This window comes from Mytilus californianus, unplaced genomic scaffold, assembly GCF_021869535.1.
Source record: "Mytilus californianus isolate M0D057914Y unplaced genomic scaffold, xbMytCali1.0.p SCAF_3, whole genome shotgun sequence".
NCBI lineage: Eukaryota > Metazoa > Mollusca > Bivalvia > Mytilida > Mytilidae > Mytilus > Mytilus californianus.
The window spans coordinates 73,836,747-73,851,275 of NW_026262679.1; the positions used below are offsets into that span (position 1 = coordinate 73,836,747).

The 14,529-nt window shown below is 32.3% G+C and overlaps 1 long non-coding RNA gene and 5 other non-coding genes across 6 annotated transcripts; all 6 read left to right on the top strand.

The window, feature by feature from the left end:
- Positions 1–515: 515 nt before the first annotated feature.
- On the top strand, positions 516–588 carry Trnar-ucu (transfer RNA arginine (anticodon UCU)). The gene has a single exon. It is a non-coding gene; the product is annotated as a tRNA-Arg (tRNA).
- A 1,671-nt stretch (positions 589–2,259) lies between these two features.
- Positions 2,260–4,324, top strand: LOC127735068 (uncharacterized). Its single transcript, XR_007998008.1, has 3 exons — positions 2,260–2,497; positions 3,336–3,509; positions 3,948–4,324. It is a non-coding gene; the product is annotated as an uncharacterized LOC127735068 (long non-coding RNA).
- A 1,104-nt stretch (positions 4,325–5,428) lies between these two features.
- Trnar-ucu (transfer RNA arginine (anticodon UCU)) lies at positions 5,429–5,501 on the top strand. Its single transcript has one exon. It is a non-coding gene; the product is annotated as a tRNA-Arg (tRNA).
- A 1,519-nt stretch (positions 5,502–7,020) lies between these two features.
- On the top strand, positions 7,021–7,093 carry Trnar-ucu (transfer RNA arginine (anticodon UCU)). The gene has a single exon. It is a non-coding gene; the product is annotated as a tRNA-Arg (tRNA).
- A 1,535-nt stretch (positions 7,094–8,628) lies between these two features.
- On the top strand, positions 8,629–8,701 carry Trnar-ucu (transfer RNA arginine (anticodon UCU)). Its single transcript has one exon. It is a non-coding gene; the product is annotated as a tRNA-Arg (tRNA).
- Positions 8,702–10,896: 2,195 nt separating this feature from the next.
- Positions 10,897–10,969, top strand: Trnar-ucu (transfer RNA arginine (anticodon UCU)). The gene has a single exon. It is a non-coding gene; the product is annotated as a tRNA-Arg (tRNA).
- The last annotated feature ends 3,560 nt before the right edge of the window (positions 10,970–14,529 follow it).

A 14,529-nucleotide genomic window follows, 5' to 3' on the forward strand; every position in this document is an offset into this window, starting at 1 on the left:
TTGATACAGGTAGGAAAGAGACATTTACACACATTTTACATGCCTATGGCCCATAAGGTATCGCCCCCTGGTGTCAGCTGCCTTTAGGAAACCATCATGCTTTCCTATTTGCTGCTGACACAGGATGAGTCATGGACATGCTTAATTTCTACTTTCTTTTTGGCTAATTATTATATATTTAATTGATCCAACTTTTTGTGTACTATACATATGTGGATATCTATTTTTCTTTTTTTCTTTTTGGGCTGCTTGTTTGTTATCTATATCAACCACACTTGCAATAAAATGCATTAGTATTAAAAAAAAAACAACACATACTATAGATTCTTTATCTACGTATTCTTTAAGAACTTTAATAGTTCTCGTTTAACTTTTTTTTTTTTTATCTCATTGTTTGTATTGTATTATAAAAAATTATTGATGTTGTAATGTTTATGCCCTTTGGGGCCCATAATTGAAGATAAAATATCTTATCTTATCTTATCTTGTATTCAAATAGTTGCTCTTTCTCTCATGTCCGCGTAGCGCAGGGGATAGCGCGCTGGACTTCTAATCCAGAGGTCGTGGGTTCGAATCCCACCGTGGATGTTAAATTTTTTCATCATGTCCGTTTGCAATACAGTGTTGTAGTAGAGTATGCAATTGGCGAATTGAATTTCTAGAAAGCATTCAAATCTGCGTGGAGGCATCCAATGAACAGATTATCTGTCATTAGTGATATTTGTACAGGCTTAGTTTATCGTCGATGTCAGCCGTTCTCCTAAATAAAGAATCTTTTTTTCTTATGAAGCAAATTTGTGTAAATTTGGACACATTGAAGAAATATACCTCACATAAGATAACTAAAACTAAAAGAGAACAAATAAAATTAAAATTGAAGCATATTTATGAAAAGCTAGTAAATGATTAAATATCAGATATAAAGGATAACAGCAAACTCACTATTTATAAACATGTAAAGCTAAATAATACAGAAGAAAAATATTAAACTTGCTAAAAATTTTAATTTAGAAAACGGATAACAAAATAAGAATAAGTGATCACAATTTATTAATAGAAATTGGAAAGATATCTTAAAATGCCAAGAGAAGAAAGATTATGCAAAAGCTACAAAAAAAAGGAAGATGAAATTCATTTCTTTTTATATTGGGATATTAACAGTACTATTAGACAAGTTTCTTTTGATTTTTTGATAAATAAGAATATGCACTGCACATATTTAAATGATACAGATACGATTACATATATAATCAACCCAAGATCACACATTCAGGTAAATAAGCTTGGATCCTTTTTATCACCGTTGTAAACTTCCGTACACCCCTGATGACACCAAGATAACTAATAATATCATCTATATATTTATACATTATGTTTCACTCTATGTAATGCATTACACGTTTCTGTTTCTGATTAAAGTTCTACTAATTACCACAAAGCCCCCCTCACCTACCTTTTTCATAAAGTACACAATATACAGATTGGTCAATTCTCAGATACTTAACAGAGCCAATAAAGTAACAAATCGTTCGAAATAAATGTTTTAAAAGGTGTTTAAAATGAAAATTAGAACAAAAATAATAGAAATGCCTCTAGTCGTTGTACACATTCTCACTTCTCACTTCTCAAAAAGGGTAACCTATAGGCATACCCAGTCAACAGACTAACAGTGGGCCAACGTTGGCAAATTGTCGGTCCGTTGGTCGACCGTTGGTGTTGGCTGCACAACATTGGCCCAACGTTGGCAAATTGTCGGTCCGTTGGTCGCACGTTGGTGTTGGCTGCACAACATTGGCCCAACGTTGGCCTGCTGTTGTAAATCCATATTATTATCTGATGTTGGTTATAAATAATCGGGCCAATGTTGGCATTACGTTAGTAGCAACACAGGGCCGATATGAAATTTTGTTAATAAAAATTGATTATGAAATAGTTTACGCTTTATTTCTCTTGGGAAGGCGGATGATTTCGATTGCTGCATGCTTGATGAAAAGTTAATGTTATACCGAAAGGGTTCATCAACTGAAATTACATTTACAACTCTATGTTGGGCCAATGCTGGGCCAACGTTGACCCTATATTATACTCTATATATAAGTCAGGTAAAATTTATACTGGAATATCATTACTGTAATAAAAATAAATATATCGTTAACATAGATTGCCTGGTTAAAAGTTTTAATTTATTGCAATCATTATTTATTATAACTTCATTCATTAAACTTTGTGAAACATAATAATTGACCAATTATATACAGAGTGATATTTGATACAGCCAGTCTGTTAATCAAGCACATTCTGATAAGGTTGACCATATGTTAGACAAATTTCATAGAAATAGTTGCTATGGTAATTAAGTTTATAGGAAATCTGAATGTAATGGGATGGTCACTTTTGTGGTTATTTCCTGTTGTGTATTTGTAAGAAAGCAGTGAAACGAAGAAAACAAAAAGAGAAAATCTTATTATCTGAGGTTCAAAGAAAAAGAAAGTGACATGTAAGTTAAAACTTTAAAAATTCTGTTATATATACGATTGTGAATGACAAACATATATGTTTTTTTTTAATCTGAGGGATGTTGTTCAAAATTAAAACATATAATTGCTATCATTTTATAATGTTGATCTTGAAGTTTATACGTTTCTGGCGAAATATTTTCTAGATTTTGTTTAAACCATTTCAATCCTAAATAATCATGAAATATTTGCCACTGAACATAAGTATCATCAAACAAATTGTAAATTGCTAATATTTTAATGTTTTATTTGTGAAATCTATAACGATTGCATTTATCACCATTACTGAAGTTAATGGAAACAATCTGTCTTAAGATGTACCTTGTTCCGTAATGTTTCAGAAATGTGGTATATTGATTTCTACTTCATAGAAATATAAATGAATTTGTTAGTTTTATTATTTCTAAATCGCATGCAAACATATACGATATATTTGTGAAACCTGATCATATACACACTTGCATGTGTAACAGTGTTTTAGATATCAAATAGAGTATTTATTTATTAAATTCATTGCAAGAATGTTGTAATTTATATATAATTATACGGACTCGACTGAATTTAGTTTTTTGTCCTCGGCAAAATTTTTGCAAAAGAAAACCGATATTTGAATACATGTAGTTTGTAGGAGTAAATATCAGTCACAAAAAGCTGACGCTTGAAATAAATAAAAAAAATAGGGGGGATGTAAAAAAGGACTATACCACACATAAGGATATTTATAAAAGAAAAAGACTATAAAGATTATTGTCTGATCGAATTACTTGAAGTAGCTTTTCTTTTTAATATACAATTTTACATTTAAATATAAATTTATAGGTAAGGTATTTGAGTACTACAGAAGACAAAATAATTCAGAGGGCAAAAGGAATAATACAGAGCTAGGAATAATAGAAATTATTGACAACATCCTGGCTAGAAAATGCATGTGAATGGAGATGGGAAAAAATGCATTCTACCATTTGATAGCCCAGAATGATTAAGTTTAAGAAAGTAAGTTAACATAATAGCCATCATTTATGCTACATCGGATTCGAATTTCACAGATATATATGCATAACATGTTTAATACTACCGTTAATGCTAGTGTATTTAGATTTGACTTTGTGTTTTTTTTCAACTAGTTTTATTTATTTACTTAGAACGTTTTTTGACAAAGTTTCCTGTATCTATTTCTACACTCAATTGTCCTGCTTAACCTAGCTAGTGAGGTTAAGTCTAGCCATTATGGTAAAGCATTCAATATGCCTTTTGCCTTGGATTGTATAGGCTAGGGAAAATATAAAAAAAGAGTATTTTTTCTAACTATTGTAATGTGCCAGGACACCGGAAACAATGCATTTTTTGTCTCTTTGTTTATTTTTTAGGAGGATTTAATATATTCTAAATATACATACATTGAGTACTCATTTATTCATTACTCTATTACAGAGGTACGTGTAGTGAAATAACTTTTATGAAGATATGCTAAACTGGATATTAAAAGGATGTAACATTGGACGGAGCCAGAAATAGTGACAAAACAAAGTGTAGCAGAAAACAAAAAGAACACTCTTGTGAATAAAAACCATGTTGGAATACAGAACTAGAAAAATAGCTGTATAAAATGAATTATCAAGGTCGTCATACAGAGCTTGGATATTGCAACATAAACTGTAATGATATTATACAAATGGGATAAATGAATTATCATGAATAGACTTTAAAATTTTCATTCTATAGATCTGATTTAGCAACGTATAGATACAAAAAAGACTTTTTTTAAATTTGCTGGTTGTCTAGCTAATAATAAATTATATTTAATCATACCTTTGTATTTATATTATTTAAGAAAAATAGGTAACATGGATACGTTGATTGAGTTCATACAAATATGGGTATAATATTCAGAAGTACAATTCCTGGAGAGAGATTGATTGGTTGTTGGTTACTGAAACGTCCATTGACAAATATTTCATGCATGTTCAGGAAGATTGAGAGAAAGTTGCAAAATACAAAATTTTCGGGTAGTATGTAAGACACAACATGGTATAGTGGATCTGTAAAACGCAATAATTGCAACATTTAAAAAAAGTATTACTTTCGCAATTTTGAACTGATGTAAGAACCAGGAATTATTGCAGTTGTTGTCTGGAAGGGATTTTAGTATCCTTCATATGGATAGAAAAGTTTACAGATTGAACCAACGGAGTGCCAACGTTTGTTAACAGTTTGTTTTACTACGTTGGCCCAACGTTTGTTCAACATCGGCAAGTATTATTCCATCATTGGACCAACGTTGGGCCAATGTATTGTATAAAACCTTACAACGTTGTGCCAACGTTTAGCCATCACGTTGGGCCAACATAGGGCCACTTTGCACTTATACATTGGGCCAACGTTTAAAAACAACGTCGGGCCAATGCATGTAGATACATTGGGCCAATGTTGTGCCAACGTACCAATGTTGTCTGGGTAGGCATACGTGTAAGCGTCGGTATTGAATAGTTTTCGAAAATGTCTAGTTGTATGACAGTCGCATAGAATTCCATTATATTGACAACAATATGTGAGCAAAACAAACAAACATAATAGTTTAAAATGTTAAAAATTTGGGTACAACAGTCAGCATAATCTAATCCAGAGGCCGTTGGTTCGAATCCAACCGTGGATGTTATATATTTTTTATCATGTGGTTTTTGTTATTTTGATTTTTTTCTGTTTTTAAACATCAATTCATTGTTTAAATGTATGACCATTATGTTAATAATAGCCGTAAATTGCCTTTTGTGTTGTGATATTTTATAACCCGATTGCATTGACACTTTAAAATTAATTTCTTAAGGCCGAATGAGACTCTTCATATACTTTGCTAACTACAACAGAGGACAATATTTACATATATGTATTCAAATAGTTGCTCTTTCTCTCATGACTGCGTAGCGCATGGGATAGCGCGCTGGACTTCTAATCCAGAGGTCGTGGGTTCGAATCCCACCGTGGATGTTATATTTTTTCATCATGTCCGTTTGCAATACAGTGTTGTAGTAGAGTATGCAATTGGCGAATTGAATTTCTAGAAAGCATTCATATCTGCGTGGAGACATCCAATGAACAAATTATCTGTCATTAGTGATATTTGTACAGGCTTAGTTTTGTCGATGTCAGCCGTTCTCCTAAATAAAGAATCTTTTTTTCTTATGAAGCAAATTTGTGTAAATTTGGACACATTGAAGAAATATACCTCACATAAGATAACTAAAACTAAAAGAGAACAAATAAAATTAAAATTGAAGCATATTTATGAATAGCTAGTAAATGATTAAATATCAGATATAAAGGATAACAGCAAACTCACTGTTTATAAACATGTAAAGCTAAATAATACAGAAGAAAAATATTAAACTTGCTAAAAAATTTAATTAAGAAAACGGATAACAAAATAAGAATAAGTGATCACAATTTATTAATAGAAATTGGAAAGATATCTTAAAATGCCAAGAGGAGAAAGATTATGCAAAAGCTACAAAAAAAAAGATAGATGAAATAAATTTCTTTTTATATTGGGATATTAACAGTACTATTAGACAAGTTTATTTTGATTCTTTGATAAATAAGAATATGCACTGCACATATTTAAATGATACAGATACGATTACATATATAATCAACCCAAGATCACACATTCAGGTAAATAAGCTTGGATCCTTTTTATCACCGTTGTAAACTTCCGTACACCCCTGATGACACCAAGATAACTAATAATATCATCTATATATTTATACATTATGTTTCACTCTATGTAATGCATTACACGTTTCTGTTTCTGATTAAAGTTCTACTAATTACCACAAAGCCCCCCCCCTCACCTACCTTTTTCATAAAGTACACAATATACAGATTGGTCATTTCTCAGATACTTAACAGAGCCAATAAAGTAACAAATCGTTCGAAATAAGTGTTTTAAAAGGTGTTTAAAATGAAAATTAGAACAAAAATAATAGAAATGCCTCTGGTCGTTGTACACATTCTCACTTCTCACTTCTCAAAAAGGGTAACCTATAGGCATAGGCATGCGTGTAAGCGTCGGTATTGAATAGTTTTCGAAAATGTCTAGTTGTATGACAGTCGCATAGAGTTGCATTATATTGACAACAATATGTGAGCAAAACAAACAAACATAATAGTTTAAAATGTTAAAAATTTGGGTACAGCAGTCAACATAATCTAATCCAGAGGCCGTGGGTTCGAATCCAACCGTGGATGTTATATATTTTTTATCATGTGGTTTTTGTTATTTTGATTTTTTTCTGTTTTTAAACATCAATTCATTGTTTAAATGTATGACCAATATGTTAATAATAGCCGTAAATTGCTTTTTGTTTTGTGATATTTTATAACCCGATTGCATTGACACTTTAAAATTAATTTCTTAAGGCCGAATGAGATTCTTCATATACTTTGTTAACTACAACAGAGGACAATATTTACATATATGTATTCAAATAGTTGCTCTTTCTCTCATGTCCGCGTAGCGCAGGGGATAGCGCGCTGGACTTCTAATCCAGAGGTCGTGGGTTCGAATCCCACCGTGGATGTTATATTTTTTCATCATGTCCGTTTGCAATACAGTGTTGTAGTAGAGTATGCAATTGGCGAATTGAATTTCTAGAAAGCATTCATATCTGCGTGGAGACATCCAATGAACAAATTATCTGTCATTAGTGATATTTGTACAGGCTTAGTTTTGTCGATGTCAGCCGTTCTCCTAAATAAAGAATCTTTTTTTCTTATGAAGCAAATTTGTGTAAATTTGGACACATTGAAGAAATATACCTCACATAAGATAACTAAAACTAAAAGAGAACAAATAAAATTAAAATTGAAGCATATTTATGAATAGCTAGTAAATGATTAAATATCAGATATAAAGGATAACAGCAAACTCACTGTTTATAAACATGTAAAGCTAAATAATACAGAAGAAAAATATTAAACTTGCTAAAAAATTTAATTAAGAAAACGGATAACAAAATAAGAATAAGTGATCACAATTTATTAATAGAAATTAGAAAGATATCTTAAAATGCCAAGAGGAGAAAGATTATGCAAAAGCTACAAAAAAAAAGATAGATGAAATAAATTTCTTTTTATATTGGGATATTAACAGTACTATTAGACAAGTTTATTTTGATTCTTTGATAAATAAGAATATGCACTGCACATATTTAAATGATACAGATACGATTACATATATAATCAACCCAAGATCACACATTCAGGTAAATAAGCTTGGATCCTTTTTATCACCGTTGTAAACTTCCGTACACCCCTGATGACACCAAGATAACTAATAATATCATCTATATATTTATACATTATGTTTCACTCTATGTAATGCATTACACGTTTCTGTTTCTGATTAAAGTTCTACTAATTACCACAAAGCCCCCCCCCCCCCCCCCCCCCCCCCTCACCTACCTTTTTCATAAAGTACACAATATACAGATTGGTCATTTCTCAGATACTTAACAGAGCCAATAAAGTAACAAATCGTTCGAAATAAGTGTTTTAAAAGGTGTTTAAAATGAAAATTAGAACAAAAATAATAGAAATGCCTCTAGTCGTTGTACACATTCTCACTTCTCACTTCTCAAAAAGGGTAACCTATAGGCATAGGCATGCGTGTAAGCGTCGGTATTGAATAGTTTTCGAAAATGTCTAGTTGTATGACAGTCGCATAGAGTTGCATTATATTGACAACAATATGTGAGCAAAACAAACAAACATAATAGTTTAAAATGTTAAAAATTTCGGTACAGCAGTCAACATAATCAATTCCAGAGGCCGTGGGTTCGAATCCAACCGTGGATGTTATATATTTTTTATCATGTGGTTTTTGTTATTTTGATTTTTTTCTGTTTTTAAACATCAATTCATTGTTTAAATGTATGACCAATATGTTAATAATAGCCGTAAATTGCTTTTTGTTTTGTGATATTTTATAACCCGATTGCATTGACACTTTAAAATTAATTTCTTAAGGCCGAATGAGATTCTTCATATACTTTGTTAACTACAACAGAGGACAATATTTACATATATGTATTCAAATAGTTGCTCTTTCTCTTATGTCCGCGTAGCGCAGGGGATAGCGCGCTGGACTTCTAATCCAGAGGTCGTGGGTTCGAATCCCACCGTGGATGTTATATTTTTTCATCATGTCCGTTTGCAATACAGTGTTGTAGTAGAGTATGCAATTGGCGAATTGAATTTCTAGAAAGCATTCATATCTGCGTGGAGACATCCAATGAACAAATTATCTGTCATTAGTGATATTTGTACAGGCTTAGTTTATCGTCGATGTCAGCCGTTCTCCTAAATAAAGAATCTTTTTTTCTTATGAAGCAAATTTGTGTAAATTTGGACACATTGAAGAAATATACCTCACATAAGATAACTAAAACTAAAAGAGAACAAATAAAATTAAAATTGAAGCATATTTATGAATAGCTAGTAAATGATTAAATATCAGATATAAAGGATAACAGCAAACTCACTGTTTATAAACATGTAAAGCTAAATAATACAGAAGAAAAATATTAAACTTGCTAAAAAATTTAATTAAGAAAACGGATAACAAAATAAGAATAAGTGATCACAATTTATTAATAGAAATTGGAAAGATATCTTAAAATGCCAAGAGGAGAAAGATTATGCAAAAGCTACAAAAAAAAAGAAAGATGAAATAAATTTCTTTTTATATTGGGATATTAACAGTACTATTAGACAAGTTTATTTTGATTCTTTGATAAATAAGAATATGCACTGCACATATTTAAATGATACAGATACGATTACATATATAATCAACCCAAGATCACACATTCAGGTAAATAAGCTTGGATCCTTTTTATCACCGTTGTAAACTTCCGTACACCCCTGATGACACCAAGATAACTAATAATATCATCTATATATTTATACATTATGTTTCACTCTATGTAATGCATTACACGTTTCTGTTTCTGATTAAAGTTCTACTAATTACCACAAAGCCCCCCTCACCTACCTTTTTCATAAAGTACACAATATACAGATTGGTCAATTCTCAGATACTTAACAGAGCCAATAAAGTAACAAATCGTTCGAAATAAATGTTTTAAAAGGTGTTTAAAATGAAAATTAGAACAAAAATAATAGAAATGCCTCTAGTCGTTGTACACATTCTCACTTCTCACTTCTCAAAAAGGGTAACCTATAGGCATAGGCATACGTGTAAGCGTCGGTATTGAATAGTTTTCGAAAATGTCTAGTTGTATGACAGTCGCATAGAGTTCCATTATATTGACAACAATATGTGAGCAAAACAAACAAACATAATAGTTTAAAATGTTAAAAATTTGGGTACAGCAGTCAACATAATCTAATCCAGAGGCCGTGGGTTCGAATCCAACCGTGGATGTTATATATTTTTTATCATGTGGTTTTTGTTATTTTGATTTTTTTCTGATTTTAAACATCTATTCATTGTTTAAATGTATGACCAATATGTTAATAATAGCCGTAAATTGCTTTTTGTGTTGTGATATTTTATAACCCGATTGCATTGACACTTTAAAATTAATTTCTTAAGGCCGAATGAGACTCTTCATATACTAGCCAAAAACTGATATGGCTTCTTAATGTAGAGAATCTGGATATATTGATATCTGTCTGTGAGTTAGTTGATGAAAACAAAATATAACTTGAAAGATAATATTTAAATCAGGCTTTCTGCACTAGGCACGAGGTTGGCATGGTGGGGTACAGGACACATCGTATAAGCTCTATTACCTTTCTGTTTGTGATATTTCTTGATTAAACTGATAATATTTTATCTTTTCGTAATATGTGCACTTTGGCATGTCAATTAGCATTTTCCCTTGGTGCCTCTTGCAGTTGTGTCACTTTAAATAGTACTGACTCCTCTGCACCAGGCACGAGGATGACATACCAGTTATGTGCAACTTCTTACAATATCTTACCATATCATTAATCATGTTAATGTCCCGATACACATTTTAATATGCACCCACCATGCCATATAGCACCGTCCCTTGGTGCCTCCTGCAGTTAAGCTAGATATATTTAGCCTACTCACAGAATTCTTTTTTTTTTGTTACTTTCTAGAGGTGTGCCTGAGACGAAGGTTTTTTATATATACTCCTATATATGTACGAATAAGTGAAAACTGTTGTTTCTTATTTGTGTTTGTAACTATGTATACTGTATTGTTCATTATATTTGTAAAACTAATATTATCATGATATTACATTATGCTCCTTGTGAGCCCATTTGATGGAAATAAAGCATCTTCTTCTTCTTCTTCTTGTATTCAAATAGTTGCTCTTTCTCTCATGTCCGCGTAGCGCAGGGGATAGCGCGCTGGACTTCTAATCCAGAGGTCGTGGGTTCGAATCCCACCGTGGATGTTAAATTTTTTCATCATGTCCGTTTGCAATACAGTGTTGTAGTAGAGTATGCAATTGGCGAATTGAATTTCTAGACTGCCTGGAGACATCCAATGAACAAATTATCTGTCATTAGTGATATTTGTACAGGCTTAGTTTATCGTCGATGTCAATGGTTTGTTAAACTGTTCAAACCAATAGAGATGGTTTAGAAAAATGATTTTAGTTTTCAAGAAACAAATGTAAAACAAGTTTCGATTTCAAATTAGTTTGAAAAGACAAATAGAAGATTTTCAAACCTACCAGAAACTAAAAGATGCCTGGAGTCAACAATCCCATCCTATTTTTTTCTGTTTGCTGTTGAGGTATGAATAAAACATGAAAACTGTTTCCTTTAGCATAAATATAGCTGGGTCAAATGGTGTTTCCATGGTGACTATTTGAAATTATAAAGTAAAATTGAGAATGGTAATGGGGAGTGTGTCAAAGAGACAACAACACGACCAAAGAGCAGAAAACAGCCGAAGGCCACCAATGGGTCTTCAACAGAGCGAGAAAAATGCGGTGGGATTAAACATATATTTCGCTCCTCAATCGTTTACTTTTACATTCCGACAAGTACCATTATTAGACTAAACCGACTTATTGTTATATGTATTTCTATTTGTATCCATCTGATGAGTTAAGCCTTTTCAACTGATTTTTATAGTTCGTTCTTATGGTGTACTGTTACACCACTGTCCAAGGTTAGGGGGAGGGTTGGGATCCCGCTTACATGTTTAAACCAGCCACATTCTGTATGTATGTGCCTGTCCCAAGCCAGAAGCCTATAATTCAGTGGTTGTCGTTTGTTGCTGTGTTACATATTTGTTTTTCATTAATTTTTTGTACATTAATTAGGCCGTTAGTTTTGTCAATTGAATTGTTTTAGTTTTGTCAATTGAATTGTTTTACATTTGTTATTTCGGGCCTTTAATAGCTGTCTATGCGGTATGGGCTTTGCTCATTGTTGAAGGCCGTACGGTGACCTATAGCTGTTAATTTCTGTGTCATGTGGTCTCTTGTGGAGAGGTGTCTCATTGGCGATCATACCACATCTTCTTTTTTATATTAAAATACAAGTAACAACAAATAGCTAAAGAAAATAACAATATGGAATAAGCATGTTTTGACGTAACAATTGTAAATAGTACTTGGCAGATTATACAAACAAAATACATGTGGATTTTGTATGCATAATTTAACAAGAGGTCGAACGTTCTGAACTTGACTGACAAATATTACTGCCATTTACCATTATTTGAAAAAAGTAAAACAATACATTATAAGAAACATTTCTGCACCTTCTAATATAATTGTAATGACATATCTGAATGAATTTTGATTTTATAAGATGAAATAACAATATTAATACTATATATATATAAAAATATTAATTTTCGCGAACCATCTAGGTCACGGAAATTCCATTTTTTGCCATCAGTAAGGAGAGTTGTACAAATAATGTGAATACACAGAACCCCGATCCAATTCATCTTTTGCTAAAAATATTTATCATTTTCTGTTTTATATCTCCTAACATCATTCCATTTTCTCTAATTTCGATTAAAATATGCCAAAACCTGCAGTAAAAATAGATGTATGCCCCAAATAAACATTCCCCGATTGGTTGAACTACTATGGCGTCGATGTAAAGCAACGCAAGCCTCGATGTAAAGCACACGCTTCCCAAGAGTAAGGAGAGTTGTACAAATAATGTGAATTCACATACCCCCGATCCAATTTATCTTTTGCTAAAAGTGTTCATCATTTTCTGTTTTGTATCTACCAACAACATTCCATTTTTATATAATCCCGATTTAAACATGTCGAAACCTGCAGTAAAAATAGATGTATGCCCCAAGTAAACATTCCCCGATTGGTTGAAAAGCTGTGGCCTCGATCTAAAGCAACGCAAGCACAAGCAAAAAATTCCGTTGATATGTTGAACGTCGACCACGGGATTCAGCCGAGGTAACCTTCAGCCGATCCACATAGCGATTTTCTTGCGCTCAAATGTAATTCTAAGTGAAGTATACTGGTAAAGTAAAATTATATTCTTTTACAGAAATATTTACACATTTCATCATTAATGTATTGTCATGCTTCTGCATATTTACGCTGAGCTTTAGTTAAATATAATTCTATACAAATTTTGTTACGTCAAGCATTAAGAGTAAGAAGATATTTCGCGCCAAAACAAGAAAATAATCTGTGTCACAAAATAAGTTTATCAGCATCTTTCTTAAATTTTCCAACAGAAAATAGCGTTAATTATAGAGAAATTTTGGTGAGTATTACTTATTAATGTTAAGGTTCTCCAGAGGTGGTTCTCTACACCTTCTTGGCGGTCTCAATTTAATCCCATTCATCAATTATCCCCGATGGCGATGACACCCAGTCGATTTGTGTCATGAGCGAAAATCTTATCTATTTGATGAAATAACTTCTTCATTAACTGTACATGCAATATTTTTGTAGTTTTTGATAACTGTGCACATCCCATTGCATGTCCGCAAGATAAATGGGTTATGCATTTGTGAATTATGCAAGTACAGTAATGTTGTGTACTAATAAGAATAATGGCTAAAGGATAAAAATTTGTGACGGTCAGTGCGTGATCACGTGACATTATTATTTGTAAACAAACGGGCTCCCCATGTAACACGTGTCGGAACTATCCATATAAGGTGCAATCAATCTTATATTTCACTATTTGATGATATATCTGTGTCTGTTTGTAGGTTTTGCAGATCAGATGTCATAGTGTAGTTTCATAGACAAAAAAGTACCATGATTGTTCTTGTTCAGTAGTTGTGAATTTTTTTTATAGAATTAGAAGGTAAGTCTACATTAGTCATTATTTAAATTAAGTCTGAAAAAAATGACTCAACTCTCTGTGCATTTTTCCCTAATTTTTGAAACGTGCATAATTTAAAGATCATTTGCTTCCCTTGATCCCATAATGTTGGTCATGTGACATTCTTATAAAGTGAAAGTTAAAATGAGGGTGGTAATGGGGGTACCTTCATGACGAATAACGGTAAAAATTCTTGCCAAATGACGTTAACGGTAACTTTTGGTGCATGACGATAAAATGAAGACTTTCTTCAAGACGATAAAAAAAATCGGCAGATTTTGATGAATCACGTTAATTTTTTCCCAAAAATAACAGTAACGATAATTATTCGAGACCTCTGACGAATCACAATAAAGATATGTTGACGAATCACGGTAAAATGTTAACATATTTGACGCAAACGGTTGCCGAATTGACCGTTTGACGCCTGACGGTAAAGGGCATTCATACCCTCTAAAATGCCAGTATTGATGGGTCAATGTGAAAACTGTCCAAATATGAGAAGATAACGGGTGGCAGGTTGATCAAACTTACTTAAATGAAGAGAAAAATGAATAAATTGAGGCTTGATTTATATGGATCCAGTCGCCTCCAGAAGCAACGAAGCAGCACATCCACTTTGGACGGGCAAATATCATCTATCTGATATGGGACCAGCTGAAGTCCCACTGCCCTAGTCGTT